Below are 25,572 nucleotides of genomic sequence, written 5' to 3'. Positions count from 1 at the left end.
AGCTTCACTTGATTGCTTCCAGTGCTGTTTTCTGTCTTCCTTTCATGAATGGTAAATGGAAGTTGGCTCAAATTAAATGACACTGTTCATCAGTGACAAGATCATATGGAATTTCTGAGAAAGTGACTACTTCTTAGTTGGTTCAAAATGGAATCAAAGGTGGAAAGAATGATTTTGAATGGAAAGATTGTTATTAAAACTAGTGATACTGTCATGTTCAAATATTGCAAGAAAGAGTTTAAATATCTTTGTAGCAATTTGTCACTGAATTATCACCTGTGAACCAAGCATGTATTTATTGCTCACGATGAGCCATCAGCATTGGCCACATCGTCAACTAAAGTTGAATCAGCGCATTGTCAGACTACATTAGTTGAACTTCAAAAGATGTCAAAACCAATGGATCAAGCGAAATACAGCAACATTACTAATGCCTTTGCAAAATGGATTGCTGAGAATAGTCGACCGATAAACATTGTCACTGATGAAGGTCTCCAGGATGTTACTCGCATCGCCAGTGGAAATCTGTCATATACTTTGCCTTCCAGGTCCATCATTAGCAATCAAATTGATGCTTTGTATGAGCAAAAGAGAGACAGAAAATAAGTCCAGTTATAGCAAGAGTTGAATTTGTAGCTTTAACTGGTGACTATTGGTCGCCCATGGCTAATGGTAGCTACATTGGTGTTACTTGTCATTTCATTGATAAAGACTGGGTTTCTTACTTCTTTGCACTGTGCATTAAGCAAATTGAAGAATGGCACTATTCTGAAAACTGTGCAGAGCACTTTTTATCAGTAGCACGATCATGAGGAATTTATGAGAAAGTGACTACTTTTGGCACGGACAATTCACATAATATGGCAGCTGCTCTAGGAAGACTACCATTTCAGAACATGCTCTGTGCAGCACACAGCCTTCAGTTGTCAATAAATAAAGCAGTTGCAGATCTGGAACTGAAGGCCTCCTAGCTAAATGTTGCATATTTGTGGAACACTTTAACGCAGTCCTGCAAACAGTGCTGAGTGTACAATGCAGGAGGTGCAACTGTATCAGCGACATGAGAAGTTAATTCAGGATGTTCCCATGCATTGAAATTCATCTCCTCAGATGATTAAATGACTTCTGAACAACAATGAAGCTGTACTGAAAAGTTTAGTACAGCCAGGTCACAAACAGGGGCTCGCTCTACCAATTGAGATAGAGTGGGAGAAACTGCATCTGGCACAAAAGGTTCTCAATCCGAGTCATTACACTACAGAAGTACTTGGTAGAAAGCAGTATGTTTCCTTTTCAATGATACTTCCAACCCTCTGCTACTTTGAAGTTAAAATGTTAGTACCTGATGATGACCCTGCTAGCATCATTTGTTTCAAAGAAGCATTTTTGATGGATCTAGAACAATGCAAACTGAACCTAAACCTTTTATGGTTAGAAATTGTGACTGCACTAGATCCACATTTCAAAACTCTTAAATGCTTGTGAAAGGGCAAAAGACACAAGGTTTGCAAGAGCTAGAAGCTCTTGTGGAATATTCTGATCAATATGATAATCATCAACCAGAAGAAGAACCACCCAGACAGAAAATGCAAATGCATGAACTTTCATCAGACTCTGAAGATGAGCCACTGATGCCTCTCTCCTCCTCTGAGAAAGCAGTTGCTGAGTGACACAGAACTGAAAAACAAATTGACATTGACTCTGATCCATTGCAGTGGTGGAAGGTACACAAGAAAAATTACCCAGTCCTGGCTAAGTTACCCAGAAAATATTTAGCACCCCCAGCCACTACTGTCCCTTTTGAATGCTTGTTTTCAGTGTCTGGATACATTGTCAATTCATATGGAAAAAGGTAGATAGAAATCAATTAAAAATGGAGACCAATAGAATTGAATAATATTGATTATAAAGTCTTTATGAAAATATTAAGAAAGAGATGTGAAACTAAAATTAAAAATATTATGGATGATAGTAGATATAGTATAAATGGGAAGGGTTGTCAAGAATTATTGACAGGTAGATAAACTGTGGATGATATTATGAATAGAAAAGAAAAATGGGAAATCATGATAGGAGACCTTAATCAGGCATTTGATACAACTGGACATGAAATCTAATAGGTAATAATAAAAGAATATAATATAAGTGAGAAAGTTGGGAAATTTTGTATGTCAGTGTATAGTAATAGTAAAGTAAAAATACCTGTAAATGTTGGTTAAACCAAGAGGTACATATCAAGAGTGCTGTAAGACAGGGATGTCCAATATGTTGTATACTCTTTGAATTAGTTATGAATGTGGTAGTCTGTAAAATAAATCACAAAATGAAGGAGGCAGGGGTATATAATACCTGAAGGGTTAAGAATTTCAGTTCTGTTAACATATGCAGATGACAATATAATAATTGCAAAAAATAAAATTTGGATAAAAGAAGTAATCATTTGCACAAATGAGTGTCTAGAGTTGATAGGGCTGGATTTAAATAAAGATAAAAGTAAAGATTTAGATGATGTAGTAAAGATCAGGGGTAAATATTTTGCAATGAAAGAAATTTCTGTATTAGATATAAAATTTGGGAATAGAGATATAAGTAGAAGTCAGTGGGAAAAACAAAAGAAGAAATAAAATATTTGCTAATGAGTTACCATTCAAAAAAATGCTTATTTGATGAATTCCAGAACTGATGGGGAAAACAGCATACGTAGCAAGGGTATTTATGTTGCCAAAAGTATTTGAAAATGAATTATTGCAGACATTATTTTCATTTATATAGGGTTCTAGATTAAATCCAATAAAAAGAAGAGTTTCATATGTAAATAAACAGGAAGGTGGTTTAGGGTTAATTAACCCAGTGGTATATGCTGCATTGTTAAATTTGTACAAAATGTTAAAATGGATAAATGAAAAAGATGAGAGATTAGTAGCAAAAATTGTTCAAGTATGATACATTTTGGGAAAAGGTAAAAAATTAAAAGAGAAAAAGAGTGTATAAATTAATTGAAATATTACCAAGAAAAATATTTTTTGTGGAAAGTAAAAGGTGGTGATATCAAAAAAAGAAAAGTATGGTATAAGAATGTAATGATAAAACATTATTATGTAAAACCATGGGAAAATCTAACACATCAAAAAATGAAAGCTATAAAAATAAGAAGCAAATGGTGTGATAAGAAAGAAGAATGTCAATATTTTTCTGTGGAGACCAGTAATAGCTGCATTTCAAGTAAAAGGAAATATGTCAGATAAAAATCTAAAGTGATAGAATGTGTTTATATTGTCAAGAAGAAGTTACAGAACATATGTTTTTGAAATGTAAAAGAGTAAAAATGTTATGGGGAAAACTTGTAAAGAAGATTTTTTGAAGCTATAAAAAAGTGGATAAAATAAAAATGGTTATGAATAAATATGGATATTATAAGAATAGAATTAAAGAATATGTTAAAACAATAGATAAAAAGTGATTTTATGTTATATGGGTTATATGGAATGAAATAATAAATTAAATTATGTGTAATGGTAAATGGATTTTAGCAACAAAATTAAGTAAAATCAGATGGTGGTTATGGAAAAAGGAGTGAAAGTCTAAAAGGGAAGAACATATAGTATGATTGCAAAGGAAATTATGAATATGTGCGAATAGATTTGTATATCTCTATATTTGTATATTTGTAAATATTTGTAAATACATAAATATGTTGTAAATAAGAGTTCTTTTTGTATATAAACAAAAGACCCCAACTCTTTTTGACAGGTTCCTTGGATTCTTTTACATCAATTTGAGGTACCACCAACTCAATCAGATGATATTAGTGTTGGACATCTTTTCCCTTATTACATATCTTTTTCCTGTGGTAGATATGGTAACTTGAAAGACATTTTAGGTGGAAATGGTTGGGAGATTAAAATTAAAACAGACCTAACTGGCATGTGTTCTTGTGGAAATTGTATGGTTTGTAATAGGGCAAAAAATCTAGATGGATAGAAGATTAATGGAAAACATTATATTGCGAGAGAAATGGTTCACTGCAATTCATAGGGTGTTGTCTATATTATAGGTTGTGGCTGTGCAAATGTGAAATGGTATATAGGACAAACTAAAAGAAAAGTTAAAATTAGAATTTTGGAACACCTGTGGGATAATAGAAAAGGGAATAGTTTAAATCCAGTAGCTGAACACTTTTTATCTGTACATGGGGGATGCAGAGAAGATCTTTTCTTCAGTGTGTTGGCATGTCCTGTTATGGCCAATGGAGGAAATTTTAAGATTGAATTAAATAAACTTGAATGTAAAATGATAATAAATTTTAAAACACTTCAACCAAGGGGCATAAATACTGATAGTAATTCAACTTTGTAGAGAAACTATGTAATTGGTTAAAGATGTTAAAAATGTATTTTTTAATAATGTGTAGAAAGCTTGTGGAAAACATGTGAAATGACACGTTAAACCAAAATTTCTGTGTTTTTGGGTTAATCATATCAATTAAGTTTAATTGTATATGGATGAGTATAAAATGGGGTTGTATTTAGATGGAAAAATTCCTTGAGGGCGAAAGGCCGAGGTACCAGAATAAATCTTTCTTAAGAATTTTTCACCCTGGTTGTGCTTTTCCCTGAGCCTAGCCTACTTTTGTATATTTTGTTGTTGCATGAACTTTCATCAGAGTCTGAAAATGAGCCACTGATGCCTCTCTCCTACTCTGAGAAAGCAGTTGTTGAGTGATACAGACTAGAAAAATAAATTGATATTGACTCTGATCCATTAAAGTGGTGAAGCTATACAAGAAAAATGACCCTGTCCTGACTAAGTTAGCCAGAAAATATTTAGCACCCCCAGCCACTACTGTCCCTTGTGAATGCTTGTTTTCAGTGTCTGGATATGTTGCCTATAAAAAAGAGCACCCCTTGAATCAACTAATGTAAATAAACTGGTCTGCATAAGCAACTGGCTACAAAAATAAAGTAAGTGACAACATCAATCCCCGGGATTCATGAAGCTTGCACCAGGCACAGGCGTAGTGTAGGCAGAATAATGCCAAATATGGCCATCGAGCGATTCAGGTATGAGCCAATACCACGTGCACTACCAGCGTACGCCAGAACTGCGAAGCCCTAAGCATAGATATGCTAATCACCCCATGCGCAGTGTCGCACCATGCAAATGAAGGCATATAGCGATCCATGAAGTGGTGCAGATATAGCGTAAGCCCACAGAAATGTAAACCAAAAAACACGGTTTACATTTTCCCAAACAGAACATCTGAGCTATGGAAGCAGACCAGACTCATGTATTACAAAGTTAACATATGCTAATGGCTAAATACACAGCCAATGGCATAAGAAAGGATGCACAACACCTAAAAAACAACTTTAATGTCATATCCACAGTAATGCAAAGTACAACCGCAGGGCATTTGTGCGCAAACTGGAACATAAAGAAAATATATAAAAATGTCATAAAATCACAATGTAATACAAATCAGGTGTACACCATAATACACAATGGTAGGCATGGAACACCACAACCAAGGAGCAAGGGTTGCTAAGGGCCTGTGACAGTGTTCAGCACGGTAACTATGAATTAGTAGTCAATGCCATGCAAATGAGGCAGATAATACTGAATCGCAAATGTCCCACCAGATGAAGGTTCAACCATATGGCGCAGCACTATAACACCGAGGAGTGGCACAGAGGAGATACATGACATCAGCAGAGGGGTGTGCCACCGTAGCAGTAAGCACATTGGAGCAATGCAAATCTGGCCTGTCCGTTCCTAAGCAAAGCTGTAGGACAGGGGTGGGGAGGAAGGTATAGAATCGTTTAGTTGAGAGCACACATGGTGCCCAAAAGCACATGTGTACGGGGATGAAAACATGCCCAAAACCCAGTAAGTGGATGCATGTGGCGCGAACAATAGCACAAACAGGAAGGTCAGGGGAAGAAAAGAAGGAAATGCCGAAATAGGGTAATTGGCATACTAATGAGCAATCAACACCAATCAACTCACGGTGGCCAATCGACGGCAGCTGTCAAGTCTGCTCACAGAAACCTGCAAACAGGATAGAGGAGGCACTGGAATGCAAAGAAAGGAGGGGAGGCATTGGATTGCAAAGATAGGAGATCTGTCATAGCAGAGCAAAGCAAACCGACAGTAGACTGGCAATAGCACACATTACGCAAGATACGCCAGGTCTAGGAAAGTACAAATTAAAGCAGGCTGCCATATGCATGCCAGAAAATGGTAGGTGGAACGTGCAGAAATGTAAAGGGAAGGTCAAGAGGTAATCCACGGCAGCCGAATGTAACTCAACACCAAAGGCACCACAATAGTATTTCCGGTAGTAAAACACATAAGATATCCTGTAGCTATGATCATACATACACACCCTATGACATCATCAGTGTTCACAGCACAATAGTATAAAGTGTGAAAGCACCCTACACACACCTTTGAATTCCCAAACACTGCACCATAGGTGTAAACACACGGGGAACTTTTAAAATGTACATGTTGGGAGCTTCCGTAGCTGTGATTCATCAGCATGTGTTAGAGACTGACGGTGTTGTGGAGGATGATGCCGACAACCACCGCAAGCCCCAAAGGAGAAGAATGTTCAGACCAAGGGTAACCTATCAGGGGCTACATGATTTGGAGATAGTAGAGCATTACAGGGTGGACAGGGACATCTTACAGCAAATAGTGGAGCTGTGCCGGCCACGCCTGAGAACCAGAAATAACAGAGGGGAACCCATCCCAGTGGACATGAAGGTATGTGTAAGCATGCGAATACTAGCCACAGGTACCTTCCAAAGGCCAACTGGAGATATAATGGGGATCTCACAGGCATCAGCATCCAGGGTACTATACCAGTTCCTGGATGCTATGTTACCACATGCCAATGAGCATATATACTTCCCCCAAACTCAGGAGGAGTTAGCCAGCAATATGTGTCACTTCCACCATGTGGCACACTACCCGGAGGTACTTGGTGCGATAGACTGCACGCACATACATATCAAGTCACCACCCGGTGAGCATGGTAGGCGCTACATAAACCATAAAGGATTCCACTCCATCAACTGCCAGGTCATGTGCAATGCCCAGGGCATAATCATGGATGTGTGTGCTGGCAGCCCTGGAAGCTACCATGACTCCCATATCTGGCATGCCTCACAGCTGTATCAGGGATTTGTCAGGGGGGACATCCCACATGGCCAACTTGTGGGAGATGCTGGCTATGCCCTGGAGCCGTGGATGATGACTCCCATCAGAAATGCACACACACCCATGCAAAAACGCCATAATGAGGCACAAGCACAAACCAGAATCATCATAGAGCATGTGTTCGGGATGCTGAAATCACAGTTCCGGTGCTTGGACACATCTGGTGGAGCCTTGCAGTACTCTCCAGGCACATGTGCCCACATCATCATAGTATGTGCCATGCTACATAATATGATCCTGCGGAAACAGCTGCAGCATGGACAAAATGGTGAAGGCCCTCATAGCCCACCGCATTTGCCAAGGCCATCACAGGCACAGAGGGATTCAGACCATGAACACACTCTGCCAGCCCCAGTAGGCAGACGGAGGCATGCCCAATATGCCTACACCTTGTCAAAGAGGGAACATATAGCACATACGCTGACAGTGTAGGCCCCTACGGACTGACACACCTCTCCACCTGCACACACAGTAAAATGAATGCCACACAAGCACGACCACCTGTAAATTATAATGTATAGGTGGCCCACTGTGTGAATCCTACATAGGCAGCCCTGAAACATTGTACACACAACAGCTATTGGAACACAGAATGTCAACACCTGAACAGTACATGCGCCTATCAACATATGTTGGTGCTGCGTGTATAGGTACCCAGGTACATCGGTGGGTACATGGCCGATTGTCAGAGGCCATACACCAAACGGGGCAAACAGTGTCCGCTGTCGCCACAACATCGAGTAACCAACTGTCGAGTAGAGGAGCAGAGGCAATCATGGGAGCACATGTGTTTAAGCACTGTTCTGCAGACACTCAGCACGGAGTCCCTGCTGCATTAATGAGGGGCTCCACATAATATAATCATGGATGTTGTGTCAAGGCATGGGGTGTACCCATGACAGGTATTCGTCACCCCAGCATGCTCCACCCACAGTCGTTTGAAGGTGTAGCACAGTATCATGTGTGGCTCACTGTGATATACATACCCAATGCCGGAGCACATACAGTAAACATCACATGGACATACCATTAACTGGACTCATCAATATGTAAACTAACTGAGTTACCCATGTGATTGCAGTATGGAGTAACAGCTGTAGTGTACTCCATGTACAAAATGACATAACACGTGTACATATCCCAGATGGCCATGGATGTTAAATGCAGTGACCGTCGTGCATGTTCCCGGTCCCATGTCCTGCAAGGGATGTAACATAATCCCAAAGGCATGAGTAATGCATGTCGGATGCAGGTCATCAGATCCATAAGTTTAGCACACGTAACCGGGAATATGCATTGCCCACTGCTGGTAAGCAACGTTTAAATATGACTATATGGATATGCACAAAACAGGGATAAGCTACTCCGAATATCGCACAGATCATGGTGAATGATATCCAGAACAGGTGAAACCAGCATTATATACCCCTGTACTAATAGCGCCTGCTCTGAAGGGTAAAACGACCACTGCCAGGTGTAGAACACGCAATCATGTATAGAATCACCTAACACTATTGCTAGGCAAGATGTACCTATGGTAGGGTTGCCACCTCGTCAAAGTACTAATGTGGGACATACGTCAGATGTCTGCAGGCCGACACATACACCCAGCCAGTACAGAAAGCAGAACTGCACTGTTTTGCCTAGATAAAAGCTCATTCTTGTAATGTTTACTTACGTATTCTATTTGTTGTTTCAGATACAGAATAACTGTATTATGCGATTATTACATAAACTATAGGAAATAAGTATGTTCTAACATCACAGGACATTTGCCATGTTTACACATATTTTGCAGGACACAACTGCCCAAAGAGGGACAGTCCCTCGCAGAGTGGGGCAGCTGGCAACCCTAACCTATGCCAGGTGTGTAATGTGACAGGTACAGACACAAACGTGCGGAGTCCACAAAACAGTATACACCAACAAGTACACAATGAAAGGTGTAGCTTGCCTGTCACTTTCCCCGTCATAGATATATATATATATATATATATATATATATATATATATATATATATATATATATATACATATATATATGTACACATATATACATATGTATAATACAGATAGAAAGGGCGATAGAGTGATATATGTTGATATATATGGATTCAGCGATATCTGCAAATATATATAGATAGGTCAATGACAGTCATAATACCTTGGAGGTACAAATACTTAGGATACCGCCAGCTATGGAATGTGTAACATACCGACATGCGTAACCATGAGGCTGAAAGACCAAAAGAGAACAGTACAACCGCGAGTAATAGTATGATGATATGAATGGATAATTCGGTACTGCTGCCGGTGTTGCGGTCCACGTAGGTACTGTGTTCAACTGTGTGTGTGAGTGCCATAGTCTGTGTATGTGTGCGTTGAGGGTGCCATTTGCGTTCCCGTGTGACTGTAATGTGTGTGTGTGTTCACATCATGTGTCTGCTAGTGCCAACTCGGAGGTAGATGATTACGGTAGGTGTGGGTATAGCTATCCGTAGGCATACAGTCACCACCTGTCCCACATTGGGTGGGACAACCCCTCCCTGGGCAGGTGTGTCCCGACATAAAACATTACAAAGGGCAAATGTCCGAGATCGTAGGACATTAATATGTCCCATACATAATGTAATAGTTGCATTAAATAGTTATGCCTGTATGTAAGAAACGTGAATGTTACATGCAATATGATAAGTAGCCAAAGTCCAACAACAATAGGTATGTATTGAGGATAAAAGTATGTGCTATCCTGTGTACTGACCATGGCTATGTGTTGGCCTGTAAACACTGCTGTGTGTCCCGGAAGTGTCCAACAATGGCCATATGAAAAGGTGTCAACCCATGGCAAAGAGGTTCTGTTACCAACACAACCGCAATGACTGCAAATATCTGGGACAGACATACACGGGATAGCTGTCATGTAGACATATCCCTTTACATATCGCTGCAATTCTGGAGGTATGGAAGTATCAACCTCACCTGCATACTATATAGAAACCAATTAACAACGGCCCAATGTACAATCCCGTAACATAAGTCTACTAACTGATAGCTCTTTAATAAGGGACGGAGCCCACACACATATATATGGAATATGTAGAAATGCAAGGTCCACAAACCTGTATATGGTACATACACCCACCGACATCTCCCACACTAGAAACTATAGCAATACAGACTGTAATAACAGCACAAACATCCACTCAATCAATTGCAACTGCAGAACCGTCGACATACCTTGTGAGAGACACAATTAAAGGTGCCATGCAAAATTGCAGCCATTGTATAATGGAACAAACGGTGATGTTACAGGTTTTGTTCGCAATAGTCTGTTAACAGACGTTGGGATGACAGGTACACCCACATGTTGAATCACATACTCTAGCTGTCACACACAATCCACGGGGGACATGAAACCAAAGTATACTTGTCTCTATGCATAGCAGTTGCAATTACACATAACAAAACGCAATACAGGCCGTCTCCCTGAAGGTAGGGCGAATGGCCAACGTCCAAGTGGAGAAGTCAGTTATACCCCACTGTTGCCGCGTAATTGGCAAATGTAGTGGCTGCAAAGCTGATATGCAAATAATTAGTCACTCAGACTCACCAATAGGCGGCAGGAAACCACATGTTACAGGTATCAACGTATATAAGGAAGACTTGCCAGACATTCAAACCATATGCTCATACAAAATACCAGTGTAAGCAGTGTGAGAGAGATAGAGACGAAAGTAAGTAATGATAACAAGGTATGTAGAAGACTCGGTATGTACATATATGTATAGCATGTGTTGTATTAATTATTTACTGTATGTATAGCTCATTATGCATTAATTAAAAGTGTCCACAATGCATAACGTGGGAAAAGGTATTTATGTAGTGATGTCTTGCTGAGCATACTTAAGCTTGTAGAAACTGTGCATCCAGCTGTGGGCCACAAGGTATACATCACAGACACCACAAGGGATGCTACATGAGGGCTTTAAACAGAACAATTACATACAACCCACCGTTAGTGGTAGGGTATGTCCAACAAGTACGTGCCATAGCCAGGGATAGTATATGTTGATATACTGTCACAGTAGGCATGTGTATGGGCATATAACGACAATGACATGTCGAAGGTGGTCCCGCTGTGCAAGTATGCTTTGCATTATGGGATACTATGTAAAATATGTGTAATGTATAGTATTGTAGGTAGATATGTCATATATTCTACACAGCATAACAGGCATATCATGCATACCACAGGTATCATCTATTGGCATGTACAATAACAGGATACATATGGCTTGTAGGCATGGGACATTGTAATAGCATGATAGCTAATCTAAATGGAAGGGCTACCAAGTAACCATGCACAAAGGACATGTAATAACTTCACAGGTTCATAGTGGGGTACTATGCAGTCTGGTATGTCCATGTGTAAGCACAACCACAGTGTTCACACCAATGGCACCTCTCTAGGGTAGTGTCCTGTGATCAGCAGAGCCATGTGTTACCTGCACCTCTGCACAGTACAGCCACTGCAGTGATCCCTGGTGTACATGTGTGTCCCAAACACCAAGGGAGGTATCACATGAACAGTGCTACTGAGTGTCCCTGCGTGATGTACATAGGAGTCATGTTCCAAAGCATGGTGAGTGTCCGGTTTGGGAATGTAACCCTCAAGCACATCCCACTCATTGCTGCGTGTGTGCACATATCCATGAGCATGTTGCTCACAGTGGCATCTGCGTATGTCGCGTATGTGGAGTATATCCATTAATATTGTTGTGGACATGGGCCCTGTCTGTTCAGCAGAGGTCACCCCTGAGTATGTAGTATGCAAATGTGTACAGACATGGTGTCTGTAGTTCAGCTGCATACCTTAGCTGTCAGAGCTCAATAAACTTCATGGCATGAATGTCAAAAAATGTAAACACAAGACCAAGAATCACCAAAATCCACGGCCACAGTACCCAAATCTCCAAAAAATGTGGTTAGAAGCAGTAAGTTAAGAACAGCACATATTGGTAGGTAATCTGAATCACACCAAACAGCAGCAAACAATAAACCAAGCGCTTTTGCTCGGTTATTACCGAGCTTCTTCAAGGTTAAAAAATCTGTTGTGTAGTCAGCCATGTTAAATACTAAATGCAACATCACATGACATACCCCCCCATGTGAATCATCCCTAATCAGTTTCTTAAAAATACAGTGTGTATAAACTTTCCTTAAATATTAAATATATATTCCAATCCAAGAATCAAACTCAACTTTAAATTCAGTAATGCCAAAAATGAAAATATATAATATATTACAACACATGTAAAAACACATAAAAAATAATAAAATAAATGGTAATGAACATGACAATAATAAATATTAAACTAAACCATGAAAGTAAATAAATGTAACATCTTCATTACCAATACAGCACATGGTAACCAAACTAAGGCATTAGGCTGAACTGCAAGTACATCCAATGCCAGTGTGTTTAATGGGGAAATTTAAGCAGTCTACAAGAACCCCTGTTATAATCGTGCCCTTCTTAATTTGAGCACACTGTTTATATTCAAGGCGTCATTCATGCCCGGTGGTCTAATTGCATCCAGTCTAAGCTGCCAAAACAGTTCCCGATACTCCAACCTAGCTTCCCAGTTCCCTCCCCGTGAGTTGGGTGTCACTTGTTCTAGAATTGTAAAATTAATTTGCATATTTTCACATAGTTGTGAATGCTTAAAAAAGGCATTGGTCATTTTACCCTTACTAATATCATATTGATGTTCATAGACTCTTTTTCTAAAAAGCCTGTCTTTCTTACCTACATAAAAACTGTGACAATGTAGGCAGATTCCCAGGTATACCACTCCTTTGGTGGCACAATTAAAGTATTGTTTAAACTAATATCTAAAATTTCTGGAAGGGATAGAAATAACATTTTTATTCAACATGAAGGCACATTGGTTACATGAACCACATCTATGGGTACCCTTCTTCATTCTAGTGAACTCATTCTTAACAGCCTTATTTTTCTCAAAAAATTCTTTCAAATTCATTCTTCTTTTTCTAACAAAACCTGGCACTGAAGGGATGAGATGTTTTATATCTTCATTCACTGAAATAATGGGCCAATACTTCAAAGATGACCTGTTCTATTACCTGAGAGTCTGAAGAATATGTATATGCAAAACTATTCTTAAATTTGGAGGTGTTGTTGTCTATCACCAACTCCGTACTGGCTATCCCGGTACCTAATAAAGGGTAATACCTAGATTCCCTGTTATCAGTAACTTCCTGGGCCAATCCATCAATCAAGTTGACTGGATATCCTTTTTCTATAAAAAAGCCACGGAGTGTGTTGGCTTCCTCCAAAAAATATTCAAAAGTACTACACATTCTCGAGGCTCTAATCATTTGCCTTTAACTATCACTTTTTTCTGGTAAAAAGGGTGCCCGCTACAAAAATGAAGGTACGCGTTAGAAAAGGTAGTCTTCCTAAAAAGTTTGGAATGAAAACAGCTGTTTGCGTAGTCTTTAATTAATGTTACATCCAAATAATGTAAAACATCTTGGTCAATGGTGTGAGTGAATCTAAGAAAATCAGTGCATCCATTGATGTGTTCCAAAAACCCATTCAGGTCATTAATAGAACCATTCCATAGTAGGCAAATATCGTCTAAATATCTGGTATAATGTGTAATGAACTTTTTCCATGGTGTATTGAACACAAATTCCTGCTCCCAATGGTAGAGTAAACAATTGGCGTATAGCGAAGCACAGCATGCTCCCATCGCCACGCCTTTCTTTTGGCAAAAAAACTCTCCATTAAAGTAAATAAAATTGTTTGTCAAAACTGTGTCCATTAAGTCCACCACTAAATTGATGACATTGCTAGCCAACGTGCCGTCAAGCGTAAGGGTTTGCCTAAACCATTCAAGTCCTACTATGTGAGGGATACTTGGAAATAGGTCTATAATATCAATGGTTACCATGTATAGCTCTGGACTAAACATCTGTCGGTTAATAACTTTTAGGAAATGCCAGGAGTCTTTACAAATATGTGTAATTGGTGTTAAGACTCTTTTGGCTATATGATCTATAAATTTTGCTAAGGGCTCCGTAATACTGCCTGCCCCAGAAACAATGGACCTAAATCTTAGAGGGGCTAGGCCTTTATGTGTTTTCAGAATACCAAATATTATTGGTACCCTTGGCTTCATAACATGAAAATAGTTGTATAGCTGCTCATTAATAGTGCCTTGCAAGAGATGGTCATATAAATAATAACTAATTTTGGCATAAGAATGAAGAAGGGTACCCATAGATGTGGTTCATGTAACCAATGTGCCTTCATGTTGAATAAAGATGTTATTTCTATCACTTCCAGAAATTTTAGATATAAGTTTAAACAATACTTTAATTGTGCCACCAAAGGAGTGGTATACCTGGGAATCTGCCTACATTGTCACAGGTTTTATGTAGGCAAGACAGAAAGACTTTTTAGAAAAAGAGTCTATGAACATCAATATGATATTAGTAAGGGTAAAATGACCAATGCCTTTTTTAAGCATTCACAACTATGTGAAAATATGCAAATTAAGTTTACAATTCTAGAACAAGTGACACCCGACCCATGGGGAAGGAACTGGGAAGCTAGGTTGGAGTATCGGGAACTGTTTTGGCAACTTAGACTGGACGCAATTAGACCACTGGGCATGAATGTCGCCTTGAATATAAACAGTGTGCTAAAATTAAGAAGGGCATGATTATAACAGGGGTTCTTGTAGACTGCTTAAATTTCCCCATTAAACACACTGGCATTGGATGTACTTGCAGTTCAGCCTAATGCCTTAGTTTGGTTACCATGTGCTGTATTGGTAATGAAGATGTTACATTTATTTACTTTCATGGTTTAGTTTAATATTTATTATTGCTATGTTCATTACCATTTATTTTATTATTTTTTATGTGTTTTTACATGTGTTGTAATATATTATATATTTTCATTTTTGGCATTACTGAATTTAAAGTTGAGTTTGATTCTTGGATTGGAATATATATTTAATATTTAAGGAAAGTTTATACACACTGTATTTTTAAGAAACTGATTAGGGATGATTCACATGGGGGGGTATGTCATGTGATGTTGCATTTAGTATTTAACATGGCTGACTACACAACAGATTTTTTAACCTTGAAGAAGCTCGGTAATAACCGAGCAAAAGCGCTTGGTTTATTGTTTGCTGCTGTTTGGTGTGATTCAGATTACCTACCAATATGTGCTGTTCTTAACTTACTGCTTCTAACCACATTTTTTGGAGATTTGGGTACTGTGGCCGTGGATTTTGGTGAAACTTCATGGCATGTTAATGTTGTAGTATTTAAAGCTGTAGCTGTTGTGTAAGGTACACTCTAAATGGGGTGGTGTACCCTTGAATGTGTGTAGAAGTCTTGAGTTCAGAGGAACAATGGGTGGCTATGTAGCAGCTACACACCCAGTACAGATAAGTGTGGCCATGTAAAAGGATGTCCACACCACAGTGGCAATACGGTAATCACAGTAGTGGGTGTGACATACATGTGTACTACAAACATGTACAATGTGACACGTATGTAGGGGACTTCCACCTATGTGATAGTGGGTGAATGGTGTAATGCAAAGGTGATGTCCATGGACCTTGTGTCATGCAGCTTGAGGCCATGATATTCATATCAGGTATCTGTCAAAGTGACACCCATATGGATGGAGTCAGTATCAGCTGGTGGATCAATCATGGTGCTTTGTATGCAGGGGTTTGTAAAGCTAGGCAGGAAAAGTCCCTCTGTGCTAGCCTGTACCTCAGGGAAGCATATACTGAACATGAGGGGCCCTATGACTGAGGACTGTGGTATGCCAAATGTAACTGAAATGCAGTAGGTACTATGTTATGCTACCCTCATTGTGTGTCCTGTCCATGAGCCACGTTGCATAACATCCTGAGACATAGGGTACGATGTGCAGGTGGATGTGTATGTTGTCAATACCAGAATGGAGAACGGTGTTGAGAGGCAATGAGAGGACAATGTAGGATGTGTGGACTCCTGCACCATCATCAACTACCCTGATAACTGTATGAAAGGAGTCCACCAGGTATAGGGGCCATGCTCTGGCCCTAACAAGTCCAACCCGGGTGGCATCAAAGGACTGGAGCCCAACAATGTCTCTGTGAATGATGTCCTTGATGATGTGCCCCATAGCCATACAGAACAGTTCAGTCAGGTGTATAGGACTACAGTCCCACTCGTGCACTGTGGTGCCACCTGTGTGGAGTGTGATGTATGTTGCTGTGTGCCCTTCAGGGGCCGCAATGTCTGATACAAGGCTATTACTGAATATGGTGGACTAGTGGGGAGACATGTCATTCAGAGGTTTGTGGACATCATGGCCTGGGACTTAGGAAGGTGACATGGGGCCAGTGTCCCAGGACATATAGAATGCAGGTTAGTACTGTGTAGGTGTGACCGCAGGGACACCGCAATGTTCGTGCATGGATTGTGGCCCTGTAGTGAGTGAGAGGGTGTAATGTTAGCATTGAATACATCCACCAGCATGTTGCTAACATCACCTGGGTCTGTAATGTTTCTGAGTGACTGTTGTATGTGACAGCAGATGTGGGTATTGCCAGTGACTATTGACATACCACCATAATGCCTTGTGGTACACCCCGGAATGTGTCGCAGTAATGTTTACGTAGCTAGTCATGGAGTATGTGACGAGGGATCCCGTGGCCCTACTGATGCTGACCAGTGAGCTACCCCACCCATGGGATTGTACACCACTGTGCAACAGCCGCCAGCTGTTGTTGTACATTATGTCCATGGAACTTGACCACCAGAGTGGCGTCTGTTATCTGGTGTGTACCATCATGGCTCTGTGTGGCATAGCATGATCCATGCAGTTGTGTACATGCTATTGAAGTGCACTGGGGTGTGTTGCAGCATTTGTATGTGCAATGTCCAGCTGCACTTGTGTCATGACATTAACAACCGCTGTCATAAGACGTCTGTAGTAGGTGTTGTAGTACTCATGTACTGTGTATGCCATGAAGGGTGTGGTGCCGGGATGTGGCTAACAAGGTTGATTAGCATATGTTCGGAATCCACCAATAAGGGGATGACCACAGATGTGGAACACCAGTCACATGTTGGTAGTGTTCATGTCAAGGTTAATGATGGTCTTGGAGGTGGTGTGTATGGGTTTATCCAGCTGAGTGGAGGTTATGACTCATGGATGTGTCAGTACATGAGTGGCTATCCCAGTTAAGTGTGGGTTACTGTCAGTCACACATCAGTAGTAGCTGTCTGAGCCCTACTGTCCAGTACACCAACAAATGAGGTCTGGTAACCGTGGGGTATGTAGTGGAATCTGTAGCTTGTTACAATGTGTATAGTGGTTCTGGACACAGTTAGTTGCATGTGGAGCACCTCTGATGCATTGTGCTAAGTAACTAGCCAGGATGTGTGTACATCATAGTGGGATGTGGGAACACCTCAGCTGTGGGTGTGCCAGTCCAGGTATGTGCCTGAAAGGTATGGACTGTCTATAACTTGTCATTGCAGGTGTGCTCTGCAGAGACGAGAGGCAGGTCCCAGTCACTGCAGAAATATTGGAGTGGTGCATTCTAAGGTGTGCCTTGCCTGCGTGCATCACAGAGGAAGATGCAAGCATTGTGTCACATGACCCCATGTCGTGCTTGCCAGTTCCCATTCTGCCGGTGACTGTTATTGGAAACTGTGCAAGACAGGCAGTATAGAAACAGCAAGAGCCTTGCATGTGAGTTGTACTCCCAGGGCTGACAGGTGCAGGTCATCTGTGCCAAAGCATTGTGTTTGACCAGGTCAGATACCAGATGTCTGCGGAATGACAGCAGAAGCATAGGCAACTGCTGAAGTGACACAGTCAGGCATTGTACAGTGGTATTGGTCTGGATGAATGCATAATGCTCCCCAGGACTTGACCCACACCTTCTGGGCTACAAGACTGGTGAGCTATTGCATGTCCCTGCACACGTAGTCTGTGAAGTGGCATCTCAGGGCAGTCACACTAACATGGAGAATGACAAGTCACAGCATACCTGGTGAGGTGTAGCATGGGTGCATAGGTCATGTTGCAGAACCAGTTACCCGACAGCAAGATGCAAGCGATTATCGCCTTGTGTAGCCTGCTGTGTGGAACTGCAGTGTGACCGCCTATAGAGTCACATATGACTGGTGTGTTGTGTATGTTATAACACACTATTGGCTGTATGTGATGGGCACACATGAGTCTGTGGGCTATAAGTTGGTAATGTTGTGTTCCGTATGGGGACTTCCTCTGGTGCCTACACAGAGTATGGAGAGGTACTGCACACGTTGTCCTTGTAAGTGTGCCCTGTGGTGGAGATCATGTGAGACTATGTGATGAGTGTGGTGTGTTGCGAATGTTACACATCCCCACATGACTGTCAGGTGCAGTCAGGGTTGGTGACAGCATTACCCCCAGCAGGGCTGCATAAGTGCATCCCCCACAGGCTGTAGTGTGGTATGTCGGGAGGTGAGCATTGAATGTGTACATGAGACAATTGCTCCATTGCCACATGTACAACATATCCATCTTATAGACAGGCAATAGCACTGGTACGTGACAGTTGGACATGCCTGTATATACAACCATGTCTCACAGGATATGTGAGTTACGTGTGTACAACAGTTGTTGTACCATAAGCAAGCTGGAAATCGTAGCACAGCCAGTGTACCTGTGGGAAATGGTGTGGAATGGGTGCTATATTAATCAGTAACTCATGACATGCTCACAAGTTCTGTACAAGTGCCTAGCATGACCATAAAATACAGATAGGGTGTTGGATAATATCAAACCACAAGTGGTGATGACAGTCATAATGTGTGGCATCACACTATAACCCTGCTGAGTATGGTGTGCATGTCCATGAACCATTATCACTGTAGATGTTAGCAGTACAGATGTACAAGACAGTATGGATGTTTGATTACAAATACCTTTGTATGTCACAGGAGTGTTCTACCAGTGGCCTGTTGACAGACTCACAACTACAAATGGTGCCACAGTGACATGTGCATATCACACCAGTGCCAGCTACAGTAGAACAGGGTTAATGTGTTGTACTCCACCCTCATTGTAGCCCATACCACACAGACAAATGTTAGGCATCTGTGTATGTAAGGATGTGAATGGCCATGACCTATGAGGAATAGGTGTGTAAGTGTTGTGAACAACATATGGAATGGGCTGTGTGGGTGAGGTGTGTGACATATGTGCACATTCTGATGGATGATATCAGCATTGTCACCGCTAGGTGAACATCACTGTACACATTAACTACCACCTAGGCTGTGGTCAACATTATGGACACTGTGCAAGGGATGGTGCTGTGCAGTACACCTCCCTGACTTGGTGACATCTCCAGGCCTCTTAGGTAGGCATACGAGGTACCCATGTCATGACAGGTTGCCATCCATGAGCACGAGATCATTGGACAGGCATATACAGCACTGGGGTGACCAATATTGGATCACATATCACCTTTAAGGGGTAATGGCCATGCGTGTATGGGCGATACCAGCCTTCACAATCCTCACCTCCACTATGCAGCATGCTGTCTACCTTGCATAAAGATATCTGCTACACCATGATGATGGACATGCTACATGTCCATATCCTGATCTGTAAGATACATGTCATGGACATCCACCGTCCGAATACTAGGATTGTCACATGCTGGACAGATCCCTGTGCCATACATGTGACATACTCCTGCCAAACCATGCAACCCTGTCCATCAAAGCTGCACATGTCATCCCAGTCATACATGGTGTGATGGCCGCATGGTAGATGTAGTATCAACTGTCTGGATGAGTAATGTGGCACTGATGCACCTCACTGTGACATAATGGCTGTCTGTCACAGCTAGGATACCTTGCCCATACATGCTATGGTTCATAAGCATCCCTGCAAATGATGTCCGACTAACCATTGTCCCATGTCTACCACATGTGCAACACAGGCAATCCGTGGCAGGATGTTGAACAGCTGTACAGTGCTGTGTAGATGTATATGGCAAAACACATGCATGTACAGGTTTCCATGCGTATGTGTGCATTGTCACTGCTCAAGTCCATTAAGGCTGTGTCTGTGTTGATATGTGACATATACACAGCATCAAGGTCAACAGCATTACTGTGGACACATCCAGGCATGTGCAGATAGGTAAGAACACCAGTGCAGGCAAACAGACATGCCCACATCAAGACATCATTCACATGGATTATGAACACTGTAATGAGGTGACACACATATCTGGTGATGATATCCAATGCACAACGGGTGTTACATGTGTGTGACACAAACACGTCAGTCGTGTCCGTGTCATGATGATTTGCAAAGATAACTGTGCAGATGTACTAAATGTCATAGAAATGTATATGCAGCAGTATGTCTGCACATCTCTGAAACTGTGACCTGTCACCATCATTATGTCTTACAGATAATGCCTCGTACACGCCTTCCGGCGTACAGCCACCAGGAGGATGATGTCCTCATCCCGTACCTCCATGAGAACTACAAGGTGTTGTTCAGCCATGTGCCACAGCATGCCCAGCAGCGGGACGACCTGTGGCAGGATCTTCGCAGGAGGGTGAACAATGTGGGTGGCCATAACCGCACCTACCAGCAGGTGCGCAGACACTGCACGGACTTGATACGACATGCAAAACAGCGTGCCACTGCAATTGCCAGGTAACAAGGTGGAACAGGTGGTGGGCCACCAACCCAGCCCCCACTCACACACACCAAGGAGCTACTGGCCAGTCTGGGGACACCCTCAGAACAGCATCCAGAAACTGTAGCTGCCATCATGGAGGTGGGTGTCTCTCAACCAATGAGTCTGGAGTTGCCTGGTAAGTCAGTATTGCACATATGGCTATTATATCCCATTTAGTTGCATGTGTCACTGTACATTATGTAAAGTAACAACATATGCAAGGTATGTGGACACACAAGCTGCATACTACAGTATGCTACCCTGTGTTTGCACACATGTGCATACTATATGCTATTATACAGGCAAATGTGTTAACATGCACAGTGCACCCTGTGGCTGTCATACAGTCATGGATAATGTTCATACTGCTGTGTCATCCCTATACAGGTACCTCTGGCATGCCGCACAGACATGAGTCCATTGCAGGTAAGACTGTCATCAGTATCAGGCATGTTAAAGCATAGATCTATTTGCCATGTGTCCAGTTAACACTTGCACACTTGATGTTCATTCCAGTCATGATATACAGGTTGCAGCACCCATCATTCACACAGGACACCCATGTGCAATATATACAAATGTAATGATAGACCAACTTGAAACCACAGTATTTGTCAATGCTACATGTGTGGTCAGCTGTGCATACAACGGTGGAGGTGTTCTACAATGGAGGCATATGTAGTATGTATTAGAACAACATGTGTGGTACGCAAACAGTACCACACAGTGAGCTGTGATATGGGCAGCCCACAGGTGTCACCATTGTGTTGTATGCCCCTGCATTGGGTGCACACATTGTGATGTGCCATCTGACATGTCCCAGACATGTAGTGTTCTAGCTGCAATATTGTCACACTATCCCACGACCCATACCCCACATACCAAACATACAACCCATTGTCTGCATAGCCCTGTGGATGGTGACATATCTGATATCTATGGGTGTATGTCATATGGGACAACACAGACATGTGAGATAGATGGCCATCACACACATTTGGCCAACACATGTGCACACATGGCCATGGGGGATGGGCAGAGATGTGTAGCCACACAGTAGATGTGATGTGTATACACCCTGTTGCACATTGTCCACACATGGTCCACCTATAGCCTTAGTTGACTGATTATACAGTTGAAGGGGTACAGTGGACATCCTAACAGCCTGTGCACAGCTAGTGGAGGTATCACTGAAGTCTACCATAGAAGATCAGTTGCACATCACGACTGTGTCATAGCATGACAGTAGTCACCTGTACAGCTTCCACAGACATTGACACCACATCAGGCCACAGATACTGTACATTTCCCTTGCTGCTGTAGGACATCACCGTTAGCTGTGCACCTCGTGTGTGTGTGGTACACCAATGTCATGTGGGAAATGGTGAATTGACATGTCCGCTATGTGTGGACATGGTTGCCAGGCAGCTAAGACCCTGTAGTTGTTATGCAGGGGTGTCAATTGTAAGCCTCCAGTGAACTGTCACTTGACACAGCATGGTTTGGTGTGTATACACCTCAGCATTGTGGGTCACAATCCACAGTTATGTCATGGGTATGCATGCAGTTATGGCTATGCAATGTGTACATATTATGCATTGTACAGCAATATAGATGCCTCAAGATGCCATGCACTGGCACAGTGTCTGTACTTCACACTGTATAGCAATGTAGATGGCTCACACTACCCTTCCATGCTCATGCACATTTGCTAAACATGCAGTCTATCTGTAGGTCATACAGACAACACCACACTGTGATGCCCATTATGATGCTGTACATGTGTCAGGACACCATTGTGTCAGACATGTATGCATGTTAATGCACACATCAGCAGAGTACATGTCAAGGTCACATCAGCCATGTGTACTGTGATCCTGTTCTGGTTCACACGGTGTATCATGGGGATGCATGCATACTATCATGATTGTGTGAACTGCATGGCTACTGATATGACACCTGCTTGCTGTAGTGTGCACCCCAGGGAGGTATGATTACCAAGACTATTAATGTCCGAGCTGCATGCCCTCTGCTGTACCACAGGCATGCTGCATGCCATTTGTCAAATCACATGCATGGTGTGTCTGTGTGTGTGTGTGTCTGTGTGTGTGTGTGTGTGTGTGTGTGTGTGTGCATCTGTGTCTATTGTAATTTAGAGTCTTTCTTTGCATTTACAGGTGATGTAGGTGCGTTACCCTCCTGCGGTCCATCCGATGTTAGTGTCCCCACAGATACTAGCAGTGATGAACATATGCATGAGGTACAGGCAGGGTTGTCAGGGGCTGAATCTGTGCCAATGGTTGCCATCCCAGCTATGTCCCCCTCTTCCCCACACAGTTCTGCTGCCAACACATACTGCATCACCAGTGGCCATAGAGGAAGGACAGTCAGCATCTGTTAGCGTGGAACAGGAATGTGTGGTGGCTACAGAAGGTGTGTCTACACACCATGGTGTCAGTGTAATGACTGCAGATGTGCCACACAGGCATGTGGCTGGTGCTGCTCATAGGAGGACCTCTGGCAGACATGCACCTGCAGGACAGAGCACAGCAGCTGGTATCACCAGATGCATGTTCCAGACTGTAATGGCGGCACAGGCACGTGCTGAACGGCACACCAGGGAAGGGCAGAGGCTGCAGAGGGCTGCTATCCATACCCTAAATAACAACATCCAGGCATTGGCAAATGCTCAACAGCAGATTGCTGATGTTCTTGGCAGGCGATTGTGTGACATGGTTGGAATTCTTGACCATGGCATGGCAATCCGCGAGCGTGAGCTGTCTGTGCTGGAACATCTGGTAGGAGTGATGCGTAGGCCACGTGGATGTAGGCCAGCCACACCACCTAGTGCAGGTCAACGTGAGCGTGCCACCTCACATGCCCACTCCCATAGTGCCGGTAGCAGTAGCAGTGCAGCTGGTGCTGCGCTGTCCACACCAGGACACAGCAGGCCACATGGACGTGTCCCTGGATGTTCCCAGCAGGGACACGGTTCCAGTGGACATGTGTCGTCGGACAGTAGCCAATCCGTACCTCCACCTCGTAGTGCCTGTGCAACCCCTGGCAGGCACAGGTCACGTGGCCATGGCCGGACACAGTGAGCTGTACAACCTGGTCTGTACAATCTGGAGCTGTCATTCATACCCCGTGTAGGCCTCACAAAAGGCAGAACTGTGTGCACACATACACGCACACAGCAAAGACATCTGTAGGGCACAACAACAACCACATGCATACTGAACAGACATGTCCAATCATATCACTGGCTTTTACCCGCACACATGATGTCATCCATTGGTGCAGCCTATGCCCCTGGAAAACATTATCACCCTGTGCATATGATGAAGCCTGTGTCGCATCCCTGTCATCCACACCATCGGTGCAGGGACATGCTCAAATGGTCTGATGCACAGGGTGAGCAGAATAGTGAGAAGTGTAATTTACATTAGTTGTGTAAGAATAGTGAGAGAAGTGTATATTACAATAGTTGTGTGAGAATAGTGAGAGACATGTATATTACATTAGTTGTGTACTGTTGACACGCACCAGACATACCATGCAGTACAGGTTTAGCATGCATTGTGATATGTTCGCAGTATGTGTCATGGTAACAACAGTAACAGTACATTGGTAATGATGCCCTGATTCCCTCCTTATGGTCTACTTGCATGTGCCTTCAGGTAGCACTGTTTGCAGTCTCCCATGTGTAACTGTGGAGTACTCACAGGCACATATGGCAATATCAGCATGCTAAACGTAGCCTCAGCCTGACTGTCTGAAAGTCTAACATACCACAGATGTCCACACATATACTGATCCAGAAGCATGTGGGCAGTTTAATAGGCTACAGTGGCTAGAGCACTGACATCCATACCAGGTCACATCACAGGTATGTTGACATGGTGCAGGGGTTGTACACAGCGGTCTTGCCAATGATAATGTTAGAGGCCACTTGATAGCATGAGGCCTCACTGTGTAGCAGTAATACCCTGTCACATTACAGGAACATGCTCACACTAATGGGGTCAACAACACTATAACGCACACCCCATACTGTTGAGGTGAGGACCCTTGCCTATGTGGTCATCACCCTCACAGTACTGTGCACCCACACAATGCGACACAGAGAACGTACATGTACAGGCAGCCAGTGCGGCTGAGACCGATGGCATCAACAGGGTAGTGGACTGCATCACCATGAAGGGTTAGGGATCCTGTGTGTTCTGTATGGTAGCATACACCCTCACTCCATCCACCAGACAGTCATACATACCTACATACACACACACACACACTGTGTAGACCACAAATGTCATACACATTTGGATAGCTGATGTGTGTGATACACACACCACACCTGCCTACATCATGCTTTCCACACTGCAGTATGTACAGATCTCTACAACAGTGTACAGGGGTGTGTGACAATTGGGTTGTATTCCACACCATATGTGGCATATATGGTCACACAAGCAAACACACATGGCAGCACTGTGAATGATACACCTGCTATATGATGATACGTCTGACAGAAATGCAGCAG

Source organism: Protopterus annectens, chromosome 2.part1 (genome assembly GCF_019279795.1).
Source record: "Protopterus annectens isolate FY-2018-M chromosome 2.part1, PAN1.0, whole genome shotgun sequence".
Classification (NCBI taxonomy): Eukaryota; Metazoa; Chordata; order Ceratodontiformes; family Protopteridae; genus Protopterus; species Protopterus annectens.
This window is presented reverse-complemented; position numbering follows the sequence as displayed.